Source organism: Cavia porcellus, unplaced genomic scaffold, assembly GCF_034190915.1.
Source record: "Cavia porcellus strain 051 isolate PalLab524CR breed Dunkin Hartley unplaced genomic scaffold, mCavPor4.1 scaffold_4, whole genome shotgun sequence".
NCBI classification, from domain to species: domain Eukaryota; kingdom Metazoa; phylum Chordata; class Mammalia; order Rodentia; family Caviidae; genus Cavia; species Cavia porcellus.
Genome location: NW_026947487.1, coordinates 34,565,889 through 34,582,053, shown reverse-complemented (window position 1 = coordinate 34,582,053; position 16,165 = coordinate 34,565,889).

Sequence of the window (16,165 nt, the reverse complement as noted above, 5' to 3'; positions counted from 1 at the left end):
TATGAATGCTTAGTATTAATTATTCTTTGATTTTTTTTTAATTTTAGAATGTATTCATGAAACAGCATAGCCCTGGGCTTTTCTTTGTTGGAAGATTCTTCTTCATTTCTCGAATTTACTACTGTTACTGATTTGTTCACATGTTCTATTTCTTCCTAATTCAATCTTTAGGTTTTATAATATCTTTAAAATTTCTTCCAGGTTAATCAATTTGTTGAAAGCAATTTTTCATATTGTTCTCTTCTGATCTTTGTTTTTCTATTTCTGATGCTTATAGTTATTACACTTCCACTTCTCATTTTACTTATTTGTATCTTCTCTCTTAGTGGAAATCTTACTAAGAGAAAATGTACTCCATTAAAAGTAAATAAGTACTTTGAATCCTTCTTTCCAGGTGAAAATAATTCTGCAATAAATCTTTTTCAAAAGTATGAGTTACTTTTAAGTGTTAAATTTACAGAGCCATATATAGAAATCATTATCTTTAGGAGCATTTATTTTTATCTCTAATAGAAAATCTGAATTTTATGTTTTAGATTTTTATATTCAATTGCCATCTCTGATATTTATAGTGTTTAGATATAGTCTTTAGATATTTGTTATATGTCTCGTATATGCATAGTTCTAGCATATTAATTAAGTGCATTAAAAACATATTTTACTCTTATGGAACTTAAATTCTACACACAAGCATAAAGTATACTTCTATCAGTATTAGAAACTGTAGGGTTAAAGCATTGTGTCTGTTTGAGAAGTTTAGAAGCCTAACTAAGCAACTCAGTAGAGGATCAGGGTCCTCACTTTGTAAATATACTGATCCTGTGCAAGAGCAGGGCACACTGGGTGGGGAGTCTGCATACTATGTAAGTGAGGAAAAGAGGCTTGCCTTTCCCACTTTGTGCTTCTGTTGCTTCTGCTGTCATCTGCCTCCTTGAACTATTGCCCCTCACCATGTCAATCTGCCTTGGAACCAACTGATTATGGACTGAAACCTCCACAAACTGTAAGGTAAATAAACGTTTCCTTCCTTAATTTTGGATGAGGGGCAGTCTGTCTAAGCCATGAGACAAAAGTAACCAACACATAAAGCAAGGCATACCTCTGACACCTATTGGAGACAAGAAAACTCATGTGCCTAGTCATAATACAGACATCTGAAGCAATACAGCTGACTGAAAGAATTCATTAAGCACGTTTTTTTGTCCCAGTGACTTGAGTGCTGTGAAATATCACATGAGCCTTGTGTCACTGAGAACTTAGAAATGGTAGGAAAAAAAGAGGTAAAAAATAAATGTAACAAGAAAATATGATAAAACAGTGGCACCATAATCTTGAATTTAGTATAGTATGCTTAAGTTTTAAGACAACTTCTATTACTAGCAAGCTGTGTATCCCTCTGTCCATTTGAGAAAATACATTTTATGCTACTCAGAATGAGCAAATTTGTTATGCTGATGCTGGCAAGAAAACTAAACAGAAAGATAAAAAGCTTTATTTCAGTTGTTGATGCATGTAAAATAAAATCTGAGCATATCATATTTCACAAAGATAAAGCAGAAAGTACAGCTGAACAACTTTGTTTAATAGAGAAAAGAGAATGTGTGCCTGTGGTCTTAATTTGTTCATCAATTTTGAACTCACAAGTAACACAAAATTTAAGGAGTGGAGAATGTTCAAGTTTTTCACCTTTAAGCTTTGGATACTTTGTCCAAAACTGTAAGAACAATTTTCAGAAATGCTTTTTTAATTTTCCTAAATACTAGGAAAATACATGCATTGAAAAGAATGTGTGTATGCATATGTGTGTGTGTGTGTGTGTGTGTGTGTGTGTGTGTGTGTGTGTGTTTAGAAATTGTTCTTAAGAATAACAGTTCACTAGAAAGTCTATCTGTCCACACTTAAAATGTCTTTTATTTTCTGGTTCTTGAAAACAAATGACTTCTAATTTCTTGATTCTTCCAAAGGTAATCACTGCTTTAAATGAATGCATTCTGTGTACTTGTAAGATACTTTTGAACTCCATAAGAATTAAGCAATAGTATGCTTCAGCAATTGTTAATTACCATATGCTGATCATTATGAGGACTTTCTGTGAATAGAATCAAAGTATAAAATATTTAACCTCCTTGAAGTATGGTACAGAGAAAATTTAGATAGTTGCAATGTATTTTTCATAAAACACTTTGGAAAGTGTTCACACTTGCCACAGCTAGTTTCTAATTTTATACTCTTGAGATGATTGGGTTTGACTATAATGAAGTTACTAGCTGATTTGCAATATTTTTTGTTTATAATAGAAGACACTGTATCTATTTTTTCTTGAAATTATCATCAGGCAGTAAAACATCTTTATGATACACAAACTTGTTTGGCTCATGCAGACACAACATTAAGCATAGGAATATGCTGTCCCCATTGGAACAAATCATATCATACAATTTGCTGACTTTTTCTCAGTAGAAAATATAACACTGTGAATGTTATTCCATCTTTAGTATGTAGGAAGAAAATTTAACACATTAACTGCATTTTCTTCTGTTTGTAATTAAGATCGTAAGATCAAAATTTGTTCAAGTGTTGCTTTTGCTTAAGATTAACACAAAATACAATTTGTAGTATCTTGAGTTTGTGAAAATTTATATCTGATTTAATTATTTACACTTGGAGAGTTCCTTTTACTTTATAAATATGTATTTTTACTATTTTTATACTAGTATATGCTTGCCTTAATGTACAATTTGACCTCATATTTTTATAGGCTATGTCATGAGCACAGTTAAAATTACCCATGTATCATTTGAAAATTAGAGTGATCTATATACTTCAAATATTAGCTGGAGATTTACACAACTTTCATCATGGGTCTAAGATTTCATTTCTCCTGTGAGATGTTACAAAAGCACCATACACTTTAGACATTTATTAGCAAAATTATTAATGTAATTTAAAGAATTTCAATACAAGAAAACTGCCATCTTGTTTAAATTGAAGTAGTACCATAATTATCAAACTTAACTGGCCACTGCAATTATCCCAGTTACTGACAACAGCAAAACCCAATTGTTAGTGTTAGAAATAAGAACATAGCCATGTATGTATCCTTTTTCTCGTTATTGCATAATTAACTATCATATCTGATTGACTTCAGCTTTAAAGTTTTCTCCAACCCTCCAATTCTAGCCATCCTTATTCAAACATCTACACTGCAGTCAGCTGTTATTTCTCATTTGTGTGAATGACAATCTTCAATCATTCTCCTGAAAACAGCATGGATGAATTTTGTAAAACATGAGTTGTCATCTTTTCTTTGACTGGCTCTGCATTAGATTTAGGAAGTTCGAATGCTACAATGATTCTTTTCAATTCTTCAGTATACAATTCTGTCCCAGACAGAGTTGATATTGTCTCACTAACACTGAACTCAGCTATTCACTAATAGCTATGTAAATCATTATCTGATTACTTTTTTTTAACATAAATTCTCTCTTGCTGAAACACTTATCTCATACTTAGTGCATTTTGCTTATCCCTGACTCAACTTTTTCAGTTCTCCCTTGAACTAACTGCAATTATTGATCTTCCTCTGAATTGTCTGTGTATTATCCACCTCCTCCCTCCTGATCATATCACACTTCTGACTGAAATCCTGATGGGCCTTACAGTGTCAATCTCAGCATAAAGCACATGGTAAACTTATGATGAATGTATGTTCTGTGAATCCAGGAATAACACATAAGAAAAAAAGGTGCAAGTAGATAATAATTTATCAACAGTATACAATAAGTAGATTTACATTGTAATGTGTTCAAAATATAGTGCTTTTGTTCCTTTTTTTTTTTTTTTTATTTAGTGGAAGGAACCAGTGGTATCAACTAAAAGCGTGTCTAAGTGTAGAGTATTAGTCAATTGCAGATTAAATCTATTCTCTCAAATGCCCAGGTGGAAGATTAAGAGAGAAATACAAGTGAGAAAAACAGATAATGAAGGAAATAGATGTATATTCCACCATCCATAAAAACGGGAGTAATTGATTGGATTTAAATGCACAAGGGAGTTAAGCTCTTTCAGAAAGGTTGACAGTGTACAATGATATAAACCAGGGAAGCAACAGAGCAGAAAAAGAGATACATCCTTTTTGAGGTTGTTTTTATGGCACGCATTCACTAGAAGAAAAAAGGGAGAGTTTAAACATTATGTGCTAAGAAACTATTAATTAAAAACAAATAATTTATAACATAAACATTGATAGTAAAGATGCCATTACGTTTGCTGAGAGATGTTGAATTCAGTTTCTACTACTGTCCATATTTTTGACATAATCTTAAAATTATGATTCTTATAAGAAACTTATTATAGCAAAACAGTGTTGGAGGATCTCAGATATACATTGTTTATTATACCCATCAAATCTACTGCTGCATAAACAAGTTTCTACATTCATCTTGTATTCACGGGGTTTATTGAGGGAAGATAAAAATATATGGATTTAATGTGAAAAATAGGGCACAAAAAGAACCCATCAGAAGTGAAAGTAAAATAGTAAAATTGGGAAATAATTTATATTTTTCTATGCAGTTTCAGAGGAAACTAACATTATTATTTTGAGATATAGACTCATGTTATATTACTTTTTAAGGATTATTCAAAAATTTTATGACTAAAAAATTTTATAGTATATACATTTATTAATTAAAAGTAAGTTATCAAAAGTGATTTCATATGGAGTCAACATTTTTAACTTATTTTCAAATTCTTCTCTTTATCTACATATGATTTCACTTTCTAATTATAAATCCTTTCAGAAATTTTCCCATTTTCACCCTCTTCCAATGAGCTCCTTGCAGCCCAGTTACCTCACTGGACTAGAGCTTCCTTGCTGATGAGTGGATGCTAGAGTTTTCCACATTCCACCACTTTCCCATTGTCTTCTGAGCCCCACCATATACAGCAGCCTTAGGAAACAGAGCAGTGCATTATCTGCCTTTTAATCTTTGGTGCAGTTCCTCTTTCCCTCTTTGTTGCTCTCTGTTTCCATGACAACCAACTAGATCTGTAATGTTTGGTGAGGATCTGCCTAGCATTTATTCCTATCTACTCAGTATTCCATAAGCTGAGATCTGTGCACTTTTTAACGTGGCAGTCAACTAGTCTGAAAATATAATTGCTAATTATGTGTAAAAGGAGTTTTCATTATTTACAGGCTCATAAAAGATCAGTATCAAGCCTTTTTACATTATCCACACAAAGGAATAGTAATATAATAAGGTGAAAAACTACCCTATCTTCAATAAAATGGTAGTTTTGTCATATTTTAATATTCAATTAATCTTTAATTGGCTATTTTATTAAACACTTTTCAATTGAAATAGGAATATGGAATAATTAATTTGTTAATTATCTTAATTAATTAATTCATCAAACTTTTATTGAATATTTAACTGTATTTGAACTTTTTTGAGGTGTGCTTTACACTTCATCCTGCAAAGAATTCATTGCACATTGGGGATTATTACAAGTAAATACAATGTCACATGGATTGAAGTATGTTAAAGATATTTAGATATTTACAGGATATTATAGAAACAATTTTGTGAACAAACTCCTGAGAAGGATTTCGTGCCAAAAGGACACTCCAAGTTAGATGCAAAATATAAATACTGTAATATTAAATTTTACATGCAAATTTAAGATGAATTACATTATGAGGTATGACAAACTGGGTAGAAAGAACAACCCAAATAACGACAAAAAGAAAACATCAGAAAGAAGCAATGTAATGAAGTGGGAGAACTGCATGGTAGTTACACTTGCGTATATGGGAACAATTAAAAGTAATCTGAATAATGTGACTGTCATTCTGCCCTCACTGCCACAGAAATGATGCATCCTATTATAGCTGAAAAACTTAAGCCTGAGTGTGGCCAAAGGTTTGATTTAATTAACTTCCTGGTTGGTGATATAGGGAATCATTTCCTATGATTTTGCCTCCCTTACGACAAATATAAACAGGTCAAATTTTAAGCCAGAAGTCTAGAATGCATGTGTAAAATCTGCATTAGAAATGTTGTATATGAATAAGATTTCCTGTTGCTAAGATATAATATCCAACATCCACAATCTGAAGAAATAGAGGCCTACTATGACTCACACTCCCAGGGCATGGTAGACAGATATGGAAGAACAAATCTGTTCGGCTCATAGTGACTGTGAAACAGAGCCAGAGAATCAGACAAGGGAAGAAGGAGTGAAAGATCGGATGCAAATGCTAAGGTCACTAACACTCCTAGACAGATCCAGAAGTGTACTTTGTCAGTCTCCCGTGTGGCTTCCAAACCATTCACATTGGCATTCTACATGAATCATTACAGGTGGAGTCCTCTACCTAAATCCAATCTGCAACACTGAGTATGTCTCCATGTCTGCTTTAATGAGGAATCCAAGTGAACTGTTGCTATCTGTTATGACATTGTTAATCAGCAGCCTGATTATAATTGATCATTCAAAAAACAAACCCTTCTTGTAAACGATATCAAATATATTACCTATTGTCACCTAAGGCATTTTAGGAGAGCTAAGAGGCAACTCTTTTATAACTAGGACATACTACCAAAAAATTCATATATTTTCATATGTGTATATGAATTTAAGTTTGGCGTGAGAGAGTGCAGAATGCACAGAGTCATCAAAATAGTATGACTGATGCAATTCTTCCTTCACAATCCTTACATATCAACACCCAAATGAACTAACAAAGATTCATATTCTTTTACAGTTATTGCATTTAAATTCAACCTTTCATGCTTAGAGTAGGTACCTATTTTAGTAACTAAGATACAAGTTGCTAAGTATCTGAGTTACTTAAATAACTTAATTGTCTAAAAGAATCAAAAACTGCTTCCATTCCAGGCACCCAGGCACCTAAGACTGAATGCCTTGTTTCTGACACAATTGCTTCTAAGAGTGTTAGGAACAAGCAAAGTGCTTTTGAGTCTCCTTCCCTGTACCTGTTGCAATTATTCTGCTAGTTTCCCTTTGCTCACAGGTGAAAAAAAATACGATTTAATTCCTAGATACTTATAAGGGAGGAGTAACTGGTCTGCATCTTTCTCAAGTTCTGTTATTTGACTCACAAGCCCTTTCTCTTCCTTTCTAGTGCTGCTCTTTAAGAGAAAGTGAGGCAAGAACTGAGTGAGAAACACACAGTGTCCATTTTTGATGATAAGAATTATAAGTTGAGTAACACACATTCAAGCAGGCTGAGCATATGCTGCAGGATCTCATACATCTTTAAATAAGTTTTAAAAGCAATTATCACAAATGAAGAGGGAAATTACTTCACTAGTTTGTAAGAAATTTAGATCAGTACAGGTAGGGTAGCAAGGTGTTCTATTAGAAAGCAATTGGATAATTTCATCTGTATGTAGAAACCAGTTTTCTGAAAGAGGATGGGGACAAGGCAAGAAGAAAAACAATGCTTGAGAAAGAAAGGCAGTTAATGGCACTATGATACAGGTGGTTAGCTATAAGTTTTCCATGTTCTGCTCTAATTTAAACTTTGTTTTCAGCACAGAATATAGCAATATTGGCCTGGTCATGTCTCCATATGTGCTGGGGAAAGGATGCAAGCTTGCAGAGGGCCGAAAGTTTACTTGGAGGTGGTTGTGATGGAAGCCTGATCTAAGGCTTTTTCATCAAACATGTTGAGGGATCTCATTCCCTTCACATGCTTTTAACTTTATAATTTTCCACAGTAAAATATTGTATGTCTCTCACCATTCCATTCTCATTGCCAAAACTGAGAAAAATCGTGAAGAGCCTGAGTTATTAGCTGCTTTGCATGCAAACCACTCAGTCTATTACAATTTCATGTTAGAAGTTAGGACTTCTACGTTAGAAGCCTCTCATTCCTTTTGTCACTCCCTCCTAGGAACAGAAGGCATGGCTAGGTGTAATTTACGCAAGTCCACTACCACTGAGTTACATTCCAACCATTTAATATTTTGGAGACAAAATCTTGCTCAGTTTCCCAAGCTGGGCTTGAATTTGAATCTTCATATCCCAAGTAGCTATGATTACAGGTATGTACTATTTATTGACTTATAATTTTCTTAAGACTAGGTAATACTTCTCTATCTGCTCCAGCACTTATTTAGCCAGGGTTAAATATTTGTAGTAGTTGCAATAATGCTTTCTGTTTCTATAATCTTCTAATCTTTTAGGTCAGCCAATGGGGAATCCAGCTCTGCCAACATAACTGAAGATATAACCAAGAAGTAAGATAAAAGGTTAAAATCACTGACGTAACAAGATCATTCTGCATTGCCTGGTGGGGTCAGTCTAGTTATCTGAGTCTATAAACACACATGAGAGAGATTTCATGTGAGAAGAAATGCAGTCATTCTTGTTGGTCTTGAATTGAGGAGGGTTAGGAGTTAAAGAATATGGCAGACTCTGGAAGCTGGTACTAGTTCTAGGTTCATAGCCAGCAAAATTATAGGAGCCTTAGTCCAACAGATTTCAGAAACTGAAATCTGGCAGCACTAAAATTGAGAAAGGAAACTGATTTTTTTTTTCCGAAGGCCCTCCATTAAGGAACACAGCCCTGCTGCCCCCTTGGGGACACAAAAGACTTGTTGGTCTCCATGACTGTGAGAATAAGATCATCTCTCTGATGCACACTGATAGCAGCTTGGACTGTCTTTATTAGAACACTCATTACAGTATCATCATGTGTAGCTGTCTTCTCACCAGTGCCCTAACGGACCGTATACTACTGGTGGCGCTGTCTGTGTCCTTGTCAAGCTGCAAGTGCCGGGAGCATAGGAAACATTCAGTAAATCAGAGATAAATGCACAAATAGGGTGCTATCCAAATATTTACTTATTCACTGTATTTTAAGTAAAACTATTCTTAGATTGCATATATAATCTTTAAAGGTTTTAAAAAGTTTTACTTTTTTTTTCTTTTCCTTCTCTCCATTTTCCTTCAAGAAATAAACTAAATTTCATTGTAAGGGTAATACACTTGACAGTTTGATATAGCTTACTGAAAAATAGATTATCTTGAACTTAAAAATTATTTGATTAAACAGGTGATATAACATTTCCATCTGATGTTCAATATTGCTAAATAAGTAGTCAAAGTATAAAAAAATGGCAGTTTAAATGACAGTTACAGTTTTCAAGAAATCACTATAAAGTGCTATTCAGTGTTTTAAGGAATATATATGCATATATTAATATTTGGTTTAAAAGTGTCATATTTTGCAGTTTTATCTATGAATATAACATTTGTAAGAACCTTTTGGTTTCCATTGCAGATAATATTCAATTATTAGATTAACTGTAGTACAACCTTAAAAACTAGCCTTTATCTTAATTTATGACATGAATACTATTAAATAAAGACTTATGGAAGGAAAGAGACAGAGAGAGAGAGAGAGACAGAGAGAGAGAGAGAGAGAGAGAGAGAGAGAGAGAGAGAGAGAGAGAGAGAGAAAGAGGAGAGAGAGAGACAACCTCTTGTAAATAATAGAATGCTTCTTACCATCATGAAGAGCTACTCTTATCAATTTATTTCTGTTCCCAAATGTGCATTTCTCCTCAGAGTTCATTGTTCTGAGCATCCTGGAAAGTCAATGAGGAAGATAGAAGTGATTTTTACCTCCAAATTGGCAGATCACTCTAGAAAATGGGTTATAATATATTTGCAGAAAATGGTGCATCATCTGCTAAACAGATATTTAGGAGAGGAGCCTTTAGAGGAAGGCAGACAGCAAGCCAGCTGAGGGGGAGAGGACGGAAATGAATGCTTGGTGCTATATTCTCTGCTAACAGTAAGTGGCCTAGAAGAGGAATTCCTCATCTCTGCTTTCCAGAATTCAGTGAGGTGATGGGAAGTACTTCAAGAAGAAACTCAGGATGGACTACGTGAAAGCGAGCCTTCAGGGCACCAAGCCCTGTCTTCTCTTCAGAAAGAGTGATAGCACATGCTTTTCCAGATCAAATTCAAAGCTTTCATATGATATGCATTACTAGGTATCTGATATGCAGTTTAAAGCATTTGAACTATTTAAATGCTTTTGCAAATAAGATTCTGAATTGTTATTTATTCTAGATCTAAAATTGCATTTCTAAATAAAAGAATAGAAAAAAAGGTGATCATTAATGTGATAAAGTCTTTGTTGACAATCAACTATTCTTGAATTCTCTTATGAAAACTCATTGCTATTTTAAAATAAGTTATGTAGCAGATGAGAAGAAAGATTGTCTTGCAAGACAAACATTTGAAAAATATGTTCCCATGTAATGATAATATTTACATGAGTTCTTTCTAGTTTAATGTTAATGGTACATAAAACTACTACATTACTCAAACATTTATTAGCAGTAAGATAATTGTCCAGTAGGAGAAATCAATTGTGAAAAATATATTAAATTATTGATAAAAGATGAAAATATTTTATAATGTTGGTAATTAAATAAAAGAGAAAATCTTTGCAATTGATACTGGAGAAAATTTAAAATGCATAAAATATGATTAAAGATATATTTCTCAAAATTGAAATAACACTTTTGAGAGTGACACTTTTGAGAATAACACTTTCTAAGGCCTGTTACTAGTAGAAATGGGTCTCTGAAGAAAAAAAAAATAACTTACTGGTTATTTCAAAGAGCATCTATAACTTCATACCCAGGAGCTTGAAGCGGGAGGATCATGTGTTTGAGGTTGGCTCAGGCAACCTCAGGAGCCCGCGTCTCAATAAACAGACAAAACAAAGATGCAAACACATGAAGAGAACACCTCTCTCAGCTTGAAGCCATTTGGGCATTACATTGCAATCACTGAGATAAATGAAGCATTGATACTAGTCGTAATTATTCATATTTTTTCTGTTTTAAACTGTAAAGAATTTGTACTTTTTTATTAAAATTCAATTGCATTTGCCCAACTCAATTTTACTCCTTTCTGCTCTCCTCCTACTTCATCCCCTCCATGTTCTACCATGTTCTTGGTTTTTGTTTCTGCTCTTTATGTCTCGTGTTTGTGACTTGTTTCTTTTGTTTTCTTCCAGAAGCTAGATTTTAAAAAACACAGTTCTCAATCCTTAATTACTGGCTTGACAAGGTCAGTACTGTGTACCTACAATTTAAAGCCAAAGAGACTACAATTCTTGCTTCAAATTTCCAGACTAGAGAATGAATATTTTTTCATGCTGAAGGCTTTGTGCTCAACCACATTTATTAAGTTATTTTTTGGTACCCCTGGACTGTTGTCACTGTTCCATCACCCCGAGATTCTAAGCAGTCTTGGTGCATGGAGGGGCAATAGGCAGGAAGTCAGCACCCTTCCAACCCTGCTGCAAACAGCACCAGAGAGGAGAGTGGGCTCACTGGAGCAGCCTTGTGCTGTCTCTGCATCGGTGGCAGAAGCAATGAGTGTGCTGCAGAAGGCCACTCATTGTGCCAGGCCAGCAAGTGAAGAGGAGGAGGCTGTGTAAGGGCCAGAAGTGGCCAACTTTAAATGGGGCTGGGAGAAGCCTCGGGATGTCTGTCTGAAGGTGTTGAAGATACACAAAAAGAATTATATTCTTTTCTTTTGGTTTTAGTTGTTTACATTTTTACTTTTATTGTTTGCTTTGTTGTTCATCTTTTCTGTTTCCTCAGCTGTCTTTCTTGATTTCTTGATATTTTCATGTGAGTAAACATTGTCTTTAGTCTTTGTGGTGCACAAGCAAATGTGCAAACAATAATGACAACAATAAAATTCCTCTGATGCCCTGAGTTTTAAGGTAGTGTTCAAGCTTGAGCTCAAAACTATGCTGGGTGACCTGCCAGTCTGCAGTAGGATTAGTGCTGGGTACAGGCTAGGTCTTGACTTCCCTCCTGATATAGATGCTGGAGCAAGAGTCTGCAGCCAGCAACTTTGTGTGTCACTCAGTGGCCTGCCTATATCTCTTTATCTTCATTGTCTCTGTCAATCTTGCAGTCTCTGTGGCACCTTTAGACTGGGACAGCTCAAGGCTTCTCTCAGTCCCATCCAGTTGGCCCCTCCTAGCCCATAGGCAGCCTCTTTAGGTCTACACCACTGGCATATTTCTCTCCTCTCTCACACTGCTGGGAGCAGCGAGGGGCAAGTGCTGACTTCACACCCCCACCACAGCCCGGGGTTGCTAAAATCCCGTGTCCCTCTCTCATGCTGCTGGGAGCCACCTAGGGAAGTGGTGCTCTTCCAGCCATTACCTTCCCCACTGCCGCCACAGTCCCTGTTCTTGTTGTTGCTACATGATCCAATTAGCTGCTGTGACTCAGGACAAAAACAAAAAAGAGAAGGAACTGGTGACCACAGGGGAGAGAGCAGCTTCCAGGTCACTGGCCCCTGTGTGTGCTGCCAAAATTTGTTGCCAAGCTACAGCAACCTCTGTGTGAAGGAAGTCAAAAGAGGCCAGGGGACTCTATCCTATGTGGTTGAATTTGCCAAGATACTGCAGTCAGTTTCTCTGGGGAACTTCCCAGAGTGGCAGGTCCTGCTCCACACACAAGAGGAGACCCCAGTGTCAGCCCATGGGCTCCGTCACTGTTTCATACATTCCCATGCCTCTGTTTTGTGTGACCTACAATTTTTGTTATTTTAGATTGATTTTGGCATCAGGATGAATGTCTTACACTTTGTTCAAATTATCTGGGTTTTAAGTTGAATCTCTCAGGGTAACTCCAATATGACTCCTCCTCTATCTGCATGAAGAATGGTTGAAGTACAAATGACTATGCATTATTTTTCTAAACATTAAAGGAAGTTGCAATAATATATTGATCTTTCTTATGTATACAAAGAAAATTGCATTCCAATTTCTCTCAAATCCATAATTGCAAATTCAAAACATAACTAGCAGAAGTAATATAGTGATATAAAAATGAGTATATTTTGAAAAGTACAATTTAATCTAGGAAGGGAATATTTTTTTTAAATTTAATAATTATTTCTACATCAGAAAACAAGAGAAAGCAATTAGAATGTATAAAATTACTCTGTATAGATTGAAAAAAATGATTTTAAAAATTAATGTCCATATTTCATAAAAATCACTTCATGTTCAACTGTTCATACTTACACATGGAAAGACTGAACCTAATCAAGACTTATTATATACAAGTTCCAAAAATAATTATATTAGCAAGTGATTATTAAGATTGCTTCCTCCAGTAATTCTTCCAAAAATGAACTATTTGAGAGACAAAATTTTTCTGGGCTCATTTTATTAGAAATATGTTTTGCTCACCCATCCATAGGATTTGAAGCAAGCCACACTCATCTTTGAAGAAATCTTAATTTAAATTTCTTCTTAATCATGTATCGTCAGAAAATCTGCACATTTAAATTTTAAGACAGGTGATAATTATATGCATTTTGTGGGCAAGAGTGAAAATAATCTATAGCCCTCATATTTGATAGAAAGTAGCAAATCATTTTTATATTAGTTACTTTCAAGTAAGAAATAAAGGAACATGAATCAAATTAGCCAAAGCGGCCTCTATTTTTGGTGTCATTTTCTATTGTTGTCTCTCATAATTATCTCCCAGATATTTTCCTTTATAAAAAACACTATATTTTGATTTTCCATGGAAGAATTTGCTTTTAAGGATCTTCTGCCTTTCTTAAAAATAAGCAGTCACTTTTAACTTTTCTTAGCCAAAAATAGTGGTCCAAATTATTGTTCAGTTATTGTTTTAGTCAAGGGAAGCTAACGAATTTGTGTAAATTCAACATACATAAAAGTTTCTAGAATGCATTCCATGAAATATTTTTGTATTCTAATAACAAATGAAAGACAAATGAGTTTTTGTGTTTTTCTTGGTTTTATTTTGTTTTGAACTTTTTGTCTTTTTGCACCTATCTCTCCACGTGACCCTTTCAAACTGCACAGCCACCTTACAGCTATTAACAAGAAGCAACAATCTGAAGAAGCCAAAAAGGAGCATTTTATTCTTTTATAACCAATAAGTTAACCATTTCTGGAATAGACTTTCCACCAGGCGTCTCTTTATAATGTCTGTTACTTGGATTTGCAAACCTTACACTTTCCTTTTTTTATATTTTAGTGAACTATAAAATGAACATTTTACAAGTTCTTGTATAGATTCTGTAAGAAATATGAAGGAGTAAATAAATATAATTGAAATATTAACATTATATTCACATTGGAGTAAAACCAAAGAAATTATGAAGGCCCTAGATCCAATGCCAGCACAAGGAAAAGAGGGGTAAGGGAAGGCAAAGCCTGTGTACTGTTCTCTTCAAGGATTGAAGGTTTGGTCCCTGTCCGCACTGGAGTTAAAGCCAAATAATGTCCAGGAGTGCAGAAGTGACACTCAATCCATGATCTTCCAGCAATTTTGTGAGCATAGAGAAACATTATTTTGACACCTAAATGTTAGGGAAAATGTGACAAAAAATAAATTAGTCATTAACAGATATGGAAGTGTGCAGTTCTAAAATTTTGCTTCTCATCATACTGCAGTTCACTATGGTATTTTTGGGAGCACAACTGTAAAAGAATAACAAAGGTAGGGGCACACTCAATCTGAATAAGGCTCCATGACTATAGAAAACTGAACCCACAGCGAACTCCCTCAAGTAAGGCCACTATGTTGAAGATAATGTGAAGGGTCATGGCGCAGAGACAAAAATTGCAGAATGAGAAGCCAGTGTCACTCCAAAGACATTTTTCATTTTTCACTTTGTAATTATAAGGGTTATGTAACTCTTCCTGATTCCATGGTGCATGTAAATGAGCAGCAGAATCTATTTAAAGGTCTGTTGGTGACACAGGTGGTAAACCAGGATTCCCACATGGCAACAATCAACTGGGCTGCCTCGCAGGTGGGGATCTGCATGTTAACAGAATGTTAACCACTTTAGGAGTTGAATATAAAGAGTAAGAGAATCGAAGAGAGTCATTTGTTAAAGATAATACTAATTTCTAATTAAGTTTGTAGCTTCTAGCATCAGAATCATCATTTCTTTCCCTTCTGTTGCTGTATTTTTAATTATTTTTAAGCTCAATTTACAGAACACTTAGGTTTCTTTATAAACTAATTGAAGGAAGTCTTTTGAAAGAAAGGTTTGCCTAGTTTTTAAGATTTTTATTAAAAGTTCATCTATACTTCTCTGTGTATGTTCTATTTATTTTCTGTAAGCCAAAATTTGAAGAGATTTTATGATTAAATGTATCCTACTCAAGTTGCTTTAATTATTTAATATATATTCTCTGAAATTCAAAAATACTGGAATTGATAATAGAAGTTAGATATAGTTGAGAAGTCATAGATGTGGGATTATTCATCATGACAGATGATATAACCCAATATAGAATAGAGAACTCAATTTTAAGGTGTTCCCTAAAATTTAAGCAACTTTACATTAAGTTGGTTTTTGTTAGCATTACTATATATAGCTAGAAAATATGTACCAAAACCACATTCAAGCTAATGATATACTATTGCTTGTGAAGAAAACTAATTCAAAATTATCAAATCATAAGTTTATCTCAAGTACCCAAGTGTGTTGGTTCAACCCTGCAATTCCCAGAACTCAAGAGGATGAGGTAGGAGGATCACCATGAGTTGAGGCCAACCTAGGCTACATAAGCGAGTTAAGGTCAGGCTGGACTACACAGTGAAACTGTGGTTTAATAATAATAATAATAATAATTTTATTATTATTATTATAGGCACAGGTCTACTTGTGATCATTGTGTATATCTAAAATGCACCAATAAAATCTGACTGGAATAAAAAACATTACCTCAAAAAATAAATGCATAAATGCCGCCTGCTTCTCAAATATGATAACAATCTACTCTTTTGAATACAAAGAAAATTCAGCAGTATATGGTGGCACATATATGTAATCCTAGGGTAAGATGGGAGGATCTTTCTGAATTCAAGTCCAACCTGGGCTCTAAATGGAGCTTAAGTCCAGCCTGATCTAGATAATGAAACCATGACTTGAAAAGATAAATAAATAAATAAATAAATAAATAAATAAAATTGCAGTTGTAACTATAATTTCCTAGAACTGTCTTTTCAGTCTCATTCTTAAATAAGTTTTATTTATTTGATTCACAGTTTCCATTATCCAAATGAACACTCAAAATCTGCAAATA